Source organism: Podarcis cretensis (genome assembly GCF_951804945.1).
Source record: "Podarcis cretensis genome assembly, chromosome: 1".
Classification (NCBI taxonomy): Eukaryota; Metazoa; Chordata; class Lepidosauria; order Squamata; family Lacertidae; genus Podarcis; species Podarcis cretensis.
Window position 1 is genome coordinate 68,531,990 of NC_137170.1, and position 14,605 is coordinate 68,546,594.

At 41.9% G+C, this 14,605-nt stretch overlaps 1 protein-coding gene across 6 annotated transcripts in view; it reads left to right on the plus strand.

Annotated features, from left to right (window-relative positions):
• PPFIBP2 (PPFIA binding protein 2) overlaps positions 1-14,605 on the plus strand; it is a 106,786-nt gene that overhangs the window by 4,342 nt on the left and 87,839 nt on the right. For 2 of the 6 annotated variants that reach the window (XM_079964236.1, XM_079964242.1), the window contains exon 1: positions 9,404-9,700. The exons of 1 other annotated variant lie outside the window; for it this stretch is intronic. The gene's annotated coding sequence lies outside the window, so the exon portion shown is untranslated. Of the gene's footprint in view, positions 1-9,402; positions 9,701-14,605 lie in introns of those variants that run through there. 3 more of the 6 variants (XM_079964243.1, XM_079964241.1, XM_079964244.1) reach the window with 3 other exon arrangements.

Genomic DNA, 14,605 nt, shown 5'->3' on the forward strand with positions numbered 1-14,605 from the left:
GGGGGGGGGGGTTCGACTCACCTTCAGAATGAAGCAGGAAGCTACTGATTTGCCACCCATCCCCTTTTGATTTTTATTTTTTTAAAGAAGCATACTTCTCAGATGAAATAGAGGTTTTTTGAAACATCAGTCTGCTTTGCTGTTTTCCAAAGAAACTCCTAATTGCACTTCTAATTGATGTTGTGGATTACAGTTTGGTTGTAATGTATCTGAAGACACTAGGTTTTTGTGTTGTGGTCAAGAGAATCATATTCCACATTTTTGAAAGATGACTTCTGCATCCCTTGAGGTAAAGTCTGCTGGAAAAATTATAACTGTTGGTTTTTGCTGTATTGATAGTACATAAATCTGAGGAGGCAAACACTGGCATTCTAGATTGCATGTAAAAGGTAAAGGTACCCCTGCCCGTACGGGCCAGTCTTGACAGACTCTGGGGTTGTGCGCCCATCTCACTTAAGAGGCCAGGGGCCAGCGCTGAGGTGAAGTCTATTTACAGGGAAAGTGCTTTTCACCATAGTTTGGTTCTGGAAATGGAAGTTGTAGGGCAGTGCAAGATCTAGGCTTAAGACCAAACTCATTATAGATATTGTACAAGATTAGTATTAGAGGCTGTTTTTATCACAGTAGCCTTACTGAGGTCAACAAAACTGTGCATAGAATTGCTTTGAAGTGGACCCTTGCGTTTTCAGATGTTGATAATACTCTGTAATTCTCAGTCATGTAACAGGATTTGTGGATCAAGGACCCTTGAAGTGGGTTTTTTTTTTTAAGTGCTTAATTGAAACCAGGTCATGAAGTGTTTGTGCTTTCTACCTAATCTGTAGCTAACTAGTTAATACAATTTGCCTTCAAATCCCTGGCCCAGCAGTGCTGTTGGGAAGGTTACAGTACTGGTGCTTTTGTTTTTTCTCATTAGCCAGACTTTGGCTCCTGAATTATATTGTGGTCACTGGACAGTGTGAATGGAAATAGGATTAAAAGTAGTCCCTAATCTGTCAATGCATGGTGCACCAACTCACTTTGGGCCTTTCCCGTAGATCGGTTTCTATCACAACAAATGTATGTATGTTTCTGAGTTGCACAGAATCCAGGCTTTTCTTCTTCCCCTGTAAGAAAGCACTTCTGTTTAGGCGACGTCTCCTATTCCTAGCATTCAGACAGCCATCTATTGTCGCTGGGGAAAATGTATTCCTTTCGTCAGCTGGTGGGACCATTCTCATTGGGAGTGCTGTCTGAAATGTGAGCCTGAAATGACACTATTGGAAGATGCTTGTAATCAGCGACATAAGAGCCATCACAATTTCTCCTCCACTAATGCTGCCCTCATCCTATCCCATGTTGGTGTTCCCAAATGCTTGGTCTGCATGGGAATTGAAGTGGAGACTGAGAAGTCCTGTGGAAAATGTCAGCATAATTTCAACTCCAGTGTGAGTTCACTCCATACAGAATGAATGTGTGTGATCCAGTCTTTCTTTCAAACATTTTGAATGAAAATTCCTAGGGCAATTAAAAACTCAGCTCAGGAAGCACAACTACGGTAATCAGTAAAACAGTTTGCAACTGTTAAAGACAGTGCTAAAACAAAAACACACCAGATGTTAAAAGGCTGGGAAAATATTTGCTGAGTGCTGAAAAGTTGTTGGCATGGGTACCAGGTGAGTTTTCCTAGAGAGGGATTTCACAAGCAGGCAACACTACATTTCACATGAGTAGTTTAAGGCAGCCATTGCTGACCTGGTCTGATGATTTGGCTGCAACTCCCATCAGCCTCAGCCATTGCAGTTTAAGAAAAAGGAGTAGCAGTACCTTCTTCCAATTCAGTGAAGCTTCAGGTACGGTATCTTGCCAGCTTCTCTAACTCTCTTCCTCACACACACCCCATTCCACCTTTACATATTATCATGCTCATGTATTCTGCCTTACATCTGGAAAAAAAAAACAGGAAGGGAAATTTGATGCTGGAAGAGATGGATGCATTATTGAAGCATGGGCATAGCCAAGGGGGGCAAGGGGGTAGGGCCCCCCCAGATCAAGTAAAACAATAAAAATACTTAACAAACTGAGGTTCTGCCCCCCACCCCGGCATAAATCCTGACTATGCCCATGTTTTGGAGCATGAGCTGCAGATACCAACCCTCCTGAAAACAGTTTTCTTGGGCATAGCAAATGGGTGGAATGTGTCAGAGGCGCCAAGCATGTCAAGCATTCTCCCGGTGTGGTCTGGGATGCTCATGGAGGTTGCCCCAGTCATGTCTGCCATGGTCCAGAGGTGATGAAAATACCATTTGTTTCGCTATGCAGAAGAATTGGGGAAGCAGCCCCCTTTGCATTCTCTGAATCAGGTATGCACAAAGAAGCTTGATGGACATGGCTTTGTGCATCACACTGGAATTCATCGCGGATTCTACTTTGCCCAAGTCTGGAGTGGACTGTAGAAGCTAAAGTGGTATGGAACCATTCTGCTCTCCACCCAAACTTTGCATATCTTGCCCAAACTAGCAGTGCTGGATTTAGGGCACAGGACGTTAAGCTGAGGGGGTGCAAAATAATAATAACAATAACAATAACAATAACAATAACAATAACAATAACAATAACAATAACAATACCACCACCACCAATACCATATTACCAAAGTCCACCCCTGATACTAGGAGCCCAGCGAGTTTGGCAAGATCTTAAATTCAGATTGCATCATTGCATACCATACTCGTTGGCTTTGGCAGTAACTAGTTCTTGCCTACACATGGAATTATTTTAATGTTGTAGACATAGAGCTTCAATATTAATAGGGAATGATTCATCCACACTAATTATGCCTTTATACCACCCACTGGAGTGCGTGTGTTTGTGTGGCTGAGTTTTTCTTGAATATTTTTTTTTAGCTAAAAACTGATTAATCTTGAGGCTTTAGTCATTTTGATTACCATGGTCAGCTGAGCTCTGAATACAGAAGGAATCTGTCTGTAGATTCTGAGGAGTTTCTGTGATGGCATTTGCTCAGTTTACTCTCCTAATTGCATTATTTAGGAACCTTCAAGGAAGTGGTGCATTTCTTTAGTTTGCTGAGGGGGGTGGAGTTGGTGTGTGGGTGGGTGTAACTGAGCATCCTTGGTTGCAAAGTTGCTAGTTCTCAGATGGGTGTCTGTATCTCTGATTTTGAATATGCAAAGCATATGTTTGAACCTAAAGCTGTTTTAGTGCAATAAACACGCTAAATGATAACATATGCTTAGGAATCTGTAATCAGCATACTCTCAGCTGACTCATTGCACTAAGACTTTTTGATGAATTATACTAATGGTAAATTGTCAACTAAAGCTTTCTAATGGTACCTCTTCCCAGAAATTATATGAAGCAAATCAGGTTTGTTGAAGAGATAAGAGACTGGCATTAAGGGAAGATCTTGGAAACATTAACTTGTGCCTTTTGAAACATTGTACATTAGCAAATGAGATGCACATTGAGAGCTAAATAGTGTTCTTTTCTAGTTGAGTTTCATTATCCAATGTAGATTTGCAGTTTGGTTGTTTTGACTTCATTGAAATCTGGATTTGATGTTAATTAGTCTGATTAATTATCTTTCAATGTAATCAGTGCAAGTCCAAGGCTGATTTGCATAGCCATTAATCCTGTTTAGAAAGAGAAAGTGCAGGGCTCACTGAATATAAATGGCAAGTATGCACAACATAAAGTGTGCATCCATTATACCTGAAATGTGCTGTTACACGCTTTACGCACCTCATGTCTTCACAGAAATGAAAGCTACAAATAGTACGTTCAAATACTTCACATCTTCTGATATTTGTTGCTAAAGTTTATATTTGTACTATCAAAATTTCAAAGACACTGAGATCTTGGAGTACTTAAAATGGCCAGATTATCATTCTTTTTTTTTTTTTGGGGGGGGGAACCACTCTGTCAGCATCGCCCTTGAGCCAGTGAGGAGCTAAAGTATATGAAGCTGCTAAGTCTGAATCAGCGTCAGACTCACCTGAGGCTTTTGGGCTCTAATAATCTGTGCCATCATCAGGATTTACACCGGCATCAGAATTATCACCAACTACAACAGAACTTGCCTCCCTCTTAACTGGCTTTGCACCTTTTGCACCATCATCACCAGAAATGGGGTAATACTGAAAAACACCAACTCTGTCCCATTTAGGATTGTAGTCTATATTCCTGGTCAATCTGATTGTCTTTGTGTCTGTGACCAAGACACGATAAGACTCCTTCTCGTACCCTAGGAAAACACCATGTTCTCCACGCTTGCTCAGTTTATTACCCTGCACCCATACCTCCGAACCCAAATTTTTGAAGTGCTTTACATATGGCTTCCTTTTGTGAAGCATCTCGTATGGGGTGCAATCTATGGCAGACTAATACTTCTGATTGTATATGTGACAGAAACATGAAAGAGCTTCAGCCCAAAATGGATTGGGCAGCCCCGAATCATGCAACAGTGTTCTGATTATGCTTAACCTCTTCCATGTCGACCATGAGGCCACCCCTCCCTTGGCCTCACTTCTGGTGCTGGAGTTGAGCTTGCAGGGGCACCTGTAAGATGACAGGTACATTCTCAGGAAAATATCAGTGGGTGGGGATACAGTTAATGGTATTCACTGACTCACTCTGGAAAATACCCTCATGGTCACATTAGCCTTAGGAGGGAAATAATAGAATTTGGAATCCTGTGTTTTCCTTGTGTAGGTTGGCCGCAACCATCTTGTACAATTTCAGTTTAGAAGCTATTCGTGTAAGTTGGTGGAAGAGATGTCATTAGCTGACACAGAAATGCATGCCACATCGCCTCTTTTTAAAGAAGCAATGAATTGAAAGAATTAAGACTAATTGGAATGTGTGCCAAGCCTGACAACTATATCCACTCTGTTCCTAGCCTTCAAAGTGACATTACAAAGTACTCCACAAATAAATAATAACTATATTTTCGTCCATTTCATTCACATATTTGGGACATTTGCCAGCCTTTGAGACTTGCAGGCGTCATTATTCATGAATTGCTGTGTTGTGGGAAGTAGCTTGCCATGGCGGGTGTGTTGTATGGGTATTTATGGCCATTTATAGCTCGACACTGGTTCACTTTCATGAAATCAGATGTACAGAACATCTTCTTTTGTTTGCCTTAAACCATAAGGAATCTCCAAACGTTCGGCCTCTGTCTCTCCTGCCATATAATATGTGAGTTAAAGTCTGCCCTGTTTCATGGAAACCATTGTAACAGTTAATGAAGTGTGACACATTTATGTCGTTCTTTTCACTAAGTGTTACAATTTGTTGTTGCTTCAAGAAAATAAGAACATAATACTAAACTGTTAAGCTGGTCAAAATGTGCCTTAAGAACCAGATGCAGCACTTCCCAGCTAATTCAATTAAGTAGAGAGAGGGGCCATTGTATACATTGTGGCAACTTTTTGTCTCCCCCTCCCCTCTCTGCCCATGCTAGGACCAAAGGAACTTGTGAGGTAAAGGGTTGTTTGGCATAAGAAGAGTTTCTAGGGGACATAAACCAAGAGAAGAAAAGATAATCGGTCAAGTAAGCATTGGCCGTGAACAACTGTAGGAAATAAATTCAAGCAGTAGCATCGTCTTAAATGAAAGGTGCAAAATGTACAGCTAGTTCCTGGGTTTCCCAGAAGACTTCATTGGAGCGGTTCATAAATAGAAATTTTTTTAGAGAAAAGAGGGGAAAGGTGTTGCTGACGAAGGAAGCTGTCTTCAGTTTATTGAATTCATTCATATATATATAATTTTTAAAGAGAGAGATGTTTACAAACTTAAAAGAGACACAAGGAAAGGGGAGTAGAGGAGAAAGGTAAGGAGTGGATGTCCTTACCAAGGATGCCAAAACAGATGGGCTGAGTTGTAAACAGGCATTTATATTCAGTTAGGGCCACAAGCTCACCAACTTGCCCTGCAAGCCTTGTTTTCTGGCTGGCCAGACTGTACTTCCTTCAGCTTCAGGCCAAGAGCAACTGTTGGTTGGCATGGAGTATTCTTCTTTCTGGCAGGGAGGGGAGAAACCCGCTGCGGTGTAATCTCCAAGAGTGACCCTTGGCACTTTGAAATGGTCTTACAGGTGGTGTCCTTGTGGATGAAAGACACCCAAACGTTGCTATACTTTTACAAAGGGATGTTTCTGAGCAGAAAGAGACTCCCCTCACCTCCCCCCCCCCCATGAAAGGGCCACATGTCTTCTATATAAGAAGAAGACGAGTCTCCATAATAAAGGATTGAGTTGCGGAACAGGTCACTGAACTGGCATATTTTTGCAGCTGGATAATATTTTGTATAAGAATTTTCCCTAAACTATACAATTAAGGACCTAACTAAGCAACTTGCATTTTGAATGATGGGACTGGATTTTTGTTTCTATTCTTCCTTTCTCTCTCTCTCTCTCTCTGTGTGTCACAGGTGAGTATCTATGGTGATGATTTTTGAATGTTTTGCTTTCCAAATCTGTCTTTTAGAGCACAGCTTCAGTCTTTCATAATTTTGACCGTTTCAAAGGAGTGTTGAAGGTTCTGCCTTTATCTCATGTTAATGTACCTTCAATAATTTTTGCTGAAGTAATAATTCTTAAAGATGTACCCCTGGATCATTATTCTCCATTTCCTTCACAAATGATAGATGAAAGATCAGATAGTTGGTTGTTGTTTTTTTTAAGGAAATGATTCAACCTGGTGTTTTGCCTGAAATCAAGAATAGATAATCTAATGCTTCCTGACAGTAGTTTTGGGTACATCGTGGGCAATGGAAGTAAATGATTCTCAGATTTATCTCTGATGGTGCTTCCTCTCTGTTGAGGTATCGTGATGGGCGTAACACATTTTCTAGGTTGTCGTCATGCTACTTTTATAGAATCATAGAATGTTGCAGTCTGTAGTGTAATATGGATTATACTTGTCCCCAAAATGCAGAAAGCTATTAATGTAGATCTGGATCCCAAAGGGGCTTTGCAGCCCCTTCTCTAGTCTAGCGCCATTGTTTTATTTTTGCTTAATTAAAACAAAATTCTTTAAATTTCTAAGTTATACGCAAGTTAACATTTTTCGGTTTTGTTAGAAGGACCTTGAGCAGTGGGAAGAGGCGTAGCTCACTGTTAAGAGCAAAATATCCCAGGTTCAAGCCTGACTTCTGCAGGCAGTGCTAGGAAAGACTCTGGTCACTGGAAAATACTCCAGAGATTCACTGGCAGTTGGTGAACACTCACCTTCCCCACCCTCTGATCCCAGATGCTGTTGGACTACAGCTCTCACCATCCCTTGAGCACTTACTGGGGATGATGGGCATCATAGTCCAACAACACCTGAGGATTCAAGGTTAGGGAAGCCTGGTGTAGACTGAGATAGATGGAGCAATGGTCTGACTTGGTGCAAGACAGCTATCGTTCTCTGATATGGATGCATGTCTTTTGTTCACACAATGTGTTAAGTCACCTTCCTGACTTGGGACAAGGATACTGAAGGACTGCTCATCTTTACATGTGCTTGCAGATACACTAAGAACTTCCTTATTCCATACGTTGCTCTTTTATGTTGTTCTCATTTTGACCATCTTGATTTATTGTAAATTTAACTTTTTGTAGGCCTCTTTGGGGGGGGGGGTTTGCAAGATGGAGCCCTGCAGCAGCTGCTACTTAATTTTTTTTATTTATTTACTTAAGGGAGAGGAGCGGTGTTGAAAGCATAGGTGGAATTCAGCATAGTGCTAAGTGGGGTATGTGGACAGGGAACAAAGTTTGTTTACATGCCAAGTTCTCCCCTTTCTCCCCCCACCCCACCCCCCGCCTGACACAGCACCTAAACCTGTTTCGTGGGTTTCCACAACCTTCCAGAGCAGATTTGCATGGGGCAGGTTGTGGGGCAGGTAGGGAGACAGGTTGTGCGAGCACAACTTAGTTGAATCCTGCCCCAAATGTTTAACCCCCATTGTGTTTAGTTTGGGCCTTCTTAAAGGTCCTGACTAGAGCTCTTTGAGCAAACAAACGAAGAAATCATGTAACTAACATTTGTTGTTTACTTCATCTACAGTGTGGTTGGTGCTGTTGATCCTAATATATATGTATGTTGCTTTTATTGGTGTGCATTGTATATATTAAAGTGTATCAGTATCTCCTGCGTGCATAACACAGTGGAAGATCTCCGGTGGCTAAGAACTTCAGGCATGTCAGGCATGCTGTTGATAAACTGCTCTATATATAAACAAAAGCATTCCAGTGTTTCGCATGTCATTGACATCTGATATGACAGACTATTTGCGTCGCCCTCAACACTTCATGATTTTTTCAGGCGCTTCTCTTCATGCACCCTTCCTGGCTTTCCTGTGGGTCTGATCCTGCACCATGGGAGAAACCAAGGCTCTCTCCCGCCCCACTGAATGGGACAAAGTGGCCCTTTAGCAGACTTAAACTTTGTGCAGGGTTTAGGCAAATGTATCTGTAACTCTTCCATGCATGTTGAGTCACTGTTATTGAAGACATGCCATTTGAATCTTCTCTCTTTGGGAACTGTAGTGTCTGAAGCGCAAATAGGCGACTGCTTGGTGATATCGGCTTGAGAAATAATTTCTATTTGCTTTCTTTGTGAAACAATAGTTTCTTGGCACCTAAAGTTTAATCCTGAAATATTACTGCTGGAGCTGCTGGCAAGAGCCATCTTTAGGCTGCCTTCTGTCTAACACTTTCTGTAATAAGATTCTTGCTACATTTTTTTTCTAAAGCACTTATATTTCTCTCTCCACAAGGACAGATCTTTTGATATTCTGCTGGGATTCTTCCTGGAAGGGGGAAGCGGAGGGGAAAGTGGCACCTGGTCTGTTTTCTTCCACTTGAGATGCTGAGACAACAAGTCCCCCCCCCACTGGAAAACTCTCTCATATTAAAAGGTGACAGCCAGGTGGCTGCTGAACTCCCAGGTCTGATGGTATCACTGCAAACATACAATACACAGATGCATAATTAATACATGGGTAGTGTGCATGTTTGCTAGGACCATCAAAAGGTTTACAGGCTTCCCCTTTCTCAACAATGTGCAAGCTTTCTCATGTCAGTAATAATTTTACCAGGTCTGTGACTGTATAATTCTCTTTGCATCATGTAAGTGATAAGATGGGTAAACATACTATTGCTTGTTCGCTGCTAATGCATGAGGAAGCCAAATGCCTTCAGAACCAGTTTTTTAAAAAACCGTTGGGGTTGGAGGGAAGCAGTGCCAAACAGTTGTATAATTTTACAAAGGTAGGTTTCTCTTGGAGGATGAACACATTTGTTTAGGCATTCTGTCATTTTGAAATCTTGGCATTTCAAGGAACCTATCAGTCACATCTCCCCACCTCCTTTCTTCTACTGCGTCCTCTTCCCATACTGTATGCTGCATGTAGCTGGGGAAATGTTACTCTGTGGAACCGGCAGCTGATCGTTCTGACAGGTCTCCTTAGTGGGAAAGCTGTTGAGTGATTATGACAAAATGGATCACAGCATTTTGTTTGTGGGCTGGGCTTTGAATTATTGTAAGCATTTCACGTGTGGGTTGGGCTTTTATTACAAGCATGTGGCTTAGGGGTGGTGGTTGTGAATGAAAGCTGTCGTCGTTTGCTTTGCACCGAAGCTGTGATTAGTAGCAATGAGATTTCTCTTGGGCAACAGCCCAAGTGAGCGTTCCTCCCTTGGCGACTGGTAAAGGTAAGGTTTTTTGTGACAGGTTTCATAAGCTTTTATGGGTTTAATCAGCTTGAATCGTAATAAATGTGTTAAGGTGTCACTTTTGCTACAAAAGTCCAGTTTGGTTACTACTCTGCAAATTGAATAGGAAAAGTTTCCTTTCACTCTCCTCCTAGAATTGGGTTAAAATTACCCTCAAACTATGTTTCATCTTCTGCAGATTTCTTCCTTTTTCTCTAACAATTGACATGTTGACTTTGTCCTTTGATTTTGTGTGTGTGTTGCCAGATGGGAGTAGAAACTGTATTAAAATTATTTTTGGTGGTGACGAGAGTGAACGCTCAGGGATATCCAATCAAACCTCTGCTTTTCTATGAGCTCATGAGGTAGCTTTAGGCATTGCTCCTGCTCCATGAGCATCAGCCCCCCATTTGCAAGATGGGGATAATAATTATATGCCTCCTATAGAGCTGTTGTAAGCATCAATGGTCATAATGCATGCAAAGTGTTCTAAAAGTGCTCAGTGGTCTAGTTTTCAATACTGTCTTGATGGTTTACGTTTCATGTCACACAGATCGTTACTTAGATTCCAGACAATGTTGGAAAGCAGGCAAGGTCTCAGTTCAGTTGTGTGGACTTTCAAGCTCCTCTGACAAAAAGCAGGTGTTCTTTTCTTAGACAGGTACAGATAGATGCATTTGTGTGTGTTTGTGGCTGAAAGATTAGTGATTCCCCCCCGCCCCTCACTGATAGATCCAATTCTGATGCCAGTGGATTGATAGCATGTTTTAGTGAAGAACACACAGGAGAGGCATGTGTTGAGTTAAAAACTTCGACTTGAATTTAGGCAAATTGAAGGGAGTGTCTGGGAAAAACTGACTCGCCTAAAGCTGTGGTAACAGGTATGACTAGAAAAAGATGCCGAGCCAGTAATATTACCTTATTAATCTGGAGCCGAATGCACAGTACTGTTGGTTGCATTTTAAAAGAGTTATATCTGCTTCTGTGTTTTCAGTTAAATTCAAAAGGCTGAGGTGATTCTCCCCTCTCCTCCGTATTGGGGGAAGGAAAATTAGCTTCAGAGCACATCTGCTTGCACTGTTCTGAGTGAGGTAAATGTATGACATGGGTTCTGAAAAGCAGAGGGTGCAGCAGGTGAACTGTGTGCTACATTGGCTGCATGAGGTTTTTCTTCTCCTTAGATCGAAGGGTTGCAGCTGCTGACTATGTGGATTGGAGGCCTGTGTGCCCCATCACAAGCCTCTCCAAAACAGGTTTTAAGGCATTGAAAGAAATCCTGCCTCCTCCGCCCTGCCAAACAACACAATAATTTGCATGCCCTTACACAACCACAGTGGCAACCTCTTTTTGTAGATTGGCTTTTATTTATGTGGTCTTCATAAATAGCACCGTTGTGGATCACTAAAATCACATCGCTTCATTAGAGTATGGTGCTGATAACACCAGGGTTGCAGCTTTGACCCCCTTATGGGACAGCTGCAGATTTCTGCATTGCAGGGAGTTAGACTAGACCAGGGGTAGTCAACCTTTTTATACCTACCGCCCACTAATGCATCTTTCTTGATGGTAAAATTTCCTTACCGCCCACCAGTGCTCTATGGAAGGAGGATTCAGCTTGTGCCGCAGAACCCCCCACCGCCCACCTAGAATCCTGAAACGCCCACTAGTGGGCGGTAGGGACCCTGGATGGACTAGATGGTCCTAAGGGTCTCTTCCAGTTCTATGATTCATGCAACTGTGGTGAGCTTGTTCTTGTTGAGATATGGGGGGGGGCTTCTGCTTGGTTTTTTGTACCCCTTTCTCCCACCCATGTGGCAAGTAGCTTCAGCCCCCTAGTTCATGTAGCGAACAGCTTCCTTCCAGCACCACCTGATTTTCGGAATGTATGCTGTACACTTGCGTCCTACTAGCTCATGGGAAACACTGCTGGTAAATGATTTCTAGGTATAGCACAAAGATTCCCAAATGTAAGTTGCATATGACCAGTGCAAAGAGAATGCTGCTGTTGAGGCTACCACAGATGTTTGTGCACTTAATAATAATATTTATATGCCACCTATCTGACTGGGTTGCCCCAGCCACTCTGGGTGGCTTCCAGCAAATTAAAACACCAAACATCATACATTTAAAAGCTTCCCTAAAAAAGACTGCCTTCAGATGTGTTCTTTCCTCTCCCTCACTGATTGTGAATTCCTTTTATTTTACAAGCACAAGAATGGCTAGCATGATATTAGCATCATTTATAGGCATTTCATATGTGCTAGGTGCTGTACAGAAGGGTGTTGTTGTTTTTAACAGTCTAAAAACATCTGAATTGTGCTCAGCTTCAACCAATGTCCTGGCAATATGAAATTAAATATTAAATAAATTAAAGCAAGGAAAACTGTTTGTTTCTCATCACTTTGCAATTAAATAACCTGATCTTAAATGCTTACTCAGTGCTTCAGAAGTGTGTGACAAAAAGTTATGAGACAACACAAAAAATATTCAGTCTTGTTTCTTGCTCTTCTAAAGTTGAGGAATCCTGAAACTACATAAGGTTGAAAAAGTTACAAAGTGCCTTTTCACTCCGCAGAGACAGGTGACAGTCTTCCCAATCCATTCATCTGCCCCACATGTTGGGATTTTGAAACACTGTCTCCTTCTATTCATTAACCGCTGGGTTTTCTAGCATTCGGGTTCTTTCTCTAGGCAATATGAAGTTGCTACATATCCCATGGAAAGTAATTGTTAACAAGCTGCAGCAGGAACACCCTTTGCATAACTAACTTTCCTACAGGGGAAACTTATCTGCATTAATTGGAAAGGTGGATCCTTGCAGGCACTATGCAGTTCTGCCCAAATAAACAGGTTTCATTCAGATTAATATTCTCTGAGGAATGTAAAACTGAGACATGTTTTGTCATAGCAAGCTTGAAAAGTGATGATTTCTGGTCTCTAAGTGTGTTTCTGAGCACGGTTCAAACTCTAAGCACTGCTTGTTACCAATTAAACCCTATATGATTTGGATCCAGGATACTTGAACTCCCATGACTCTGCCAACCAGTTAGGATCTTCTGGAAGGCCTCTCATTTGGGTCCTGTGTGGAAGCAAACTTAGGCTAGAACCCTTCAGCTGCTCTTCTAGATTTTTATATGAAAGGATTCCTTCCCTACTCACAAGAGCCTCTCCCCCATATGAAGTGGTATAGCCCAAATCAGATCCTTCCTCAATGAGAACTAGTCAACTGTTACTATTTTAAAAAGATTATGATGCTGCCATTCCCAAATGAGCTTCGGGTGCAGAGTCAATTTTATAGGCACTAGAAATAGGCTGTGATGCTGCTAGCATCTAGGTAACTCTAATTTTGGAGATTCCGAACATGGCTTCAGTGTTTAGGTGAAGTTGTTCCTGTCAGGCCACCCAATTAAGGGCAATCTTGTTACATCAAACCATAGAGAGATTTCTCTATGGTTCATCAATTTAGCAATCTGAATCAGCATAGGGTGCTGGGGTGGTTGGTTTCATGAAATAATGGATAATCGGGGAGGGACGGTCTACTTTTTCTAAGACTGTTTTGGCATTTCTGGCTAGCGGTTACTATGCCTAACAAGGGAGTCAGCTAGAATGGTAAAGAAAAAGCGATTTATATGTGTTGTTTTCCCTGTTTATATTTACAATGCTTTTAACTGAAGCGCTTCTTTGTGTCTAGATCCAGCCAAGAAATGTGGGGAGATCCTTTTTGGATAAATCCCTGGAGAGAATGCAACATAAATGCTTAGATTCTAGATGAGGAGAACTAAACCCACAAACCAGTGACCGGAATCAATATAGGATAGTTTCCTGTGTTCCCATGTTAGAGTAGACATCGGAGTTTTCTGACTGATAATGAAGTGTTCAGGAGCATTTAGGAAAAGCCTTACATAAGCATCATTTCTTAAATGAGTATAGATTGCTTCTTGATGAAGAGGAAGGGAAGAAAGTGTAGCAAAGTAACATTAATTATTAGAATGCACATCTACAGGAGATGCAAGACCCTTTAAAAATATTATTTCAGCCCCAATTCTTTCAGAGAAAGCTACAAACTTAGTTTCAGTCTTGGTTCCTAAAATGAACTTCAAATCTGCTTGTGGGCAGCAGTCTTAAAACAAGAAGTTCTGTTTAGGAATGTCAGACTTCCGGCCAAAATCATTTTGCTGGCTCCACCACCTGAAGAGCTCTCAGAATCTGGGTTGAACAAGTCTGGGAGAGCCGAAAAACATCAAAGAACTCCAGTTTGCTATTGGCAGGTGCTGTGAACTGAAATATGTGAAGCTATTAAAACAAGGTTTTAGAGAGCATGCATGTAACTATACAACAAAATCTGCATTGATACATATATATTTTAAGAAAATAAATCAGTGGTCAGATTGTTCAGTTCAGCACATTCTCTTTTTAAACATCACTTTTCATCCTTTTGGAAAGTAAAAGAGAAACTAAAAGAAGGCGGTAACATGCTGAAGTTCTAGTGCAGGCATGTCCAAAGCCCGTTTTGAGGGCCTAATCCGGCCTGCCGGTCGATTTAATCTGGTTGGTTCCCGCAGCAGTATATGTCCTGGGGTAAAATTGTAAAAAAAGCTCAACAACTTCAATCCTAACAAAAGCATGTTCAAATCTGGCCCTCTTTGGAAAAGGTTTGGGCACCCCTGTTCTAGTGCAACTGGCAGAAGTGTATGTAAGATAAGGGCAAGGGCAGAAAGCTCCCCGCAGCTGCTCCCAGTAGCCACTAGTAAGTACCTGCTCTCTAACATAAAAGGTAAAGGTAAAGGTACCCCTGCCCGTACGGGCCAGTCTTGACAGACTCTGGGGTTGTGCGCCCATCTCACTTAAGAGGCCAGGGGCCAGCGCTGTCCGGAGACACTTCCGGGTCACGTGGCCAGCGTGACA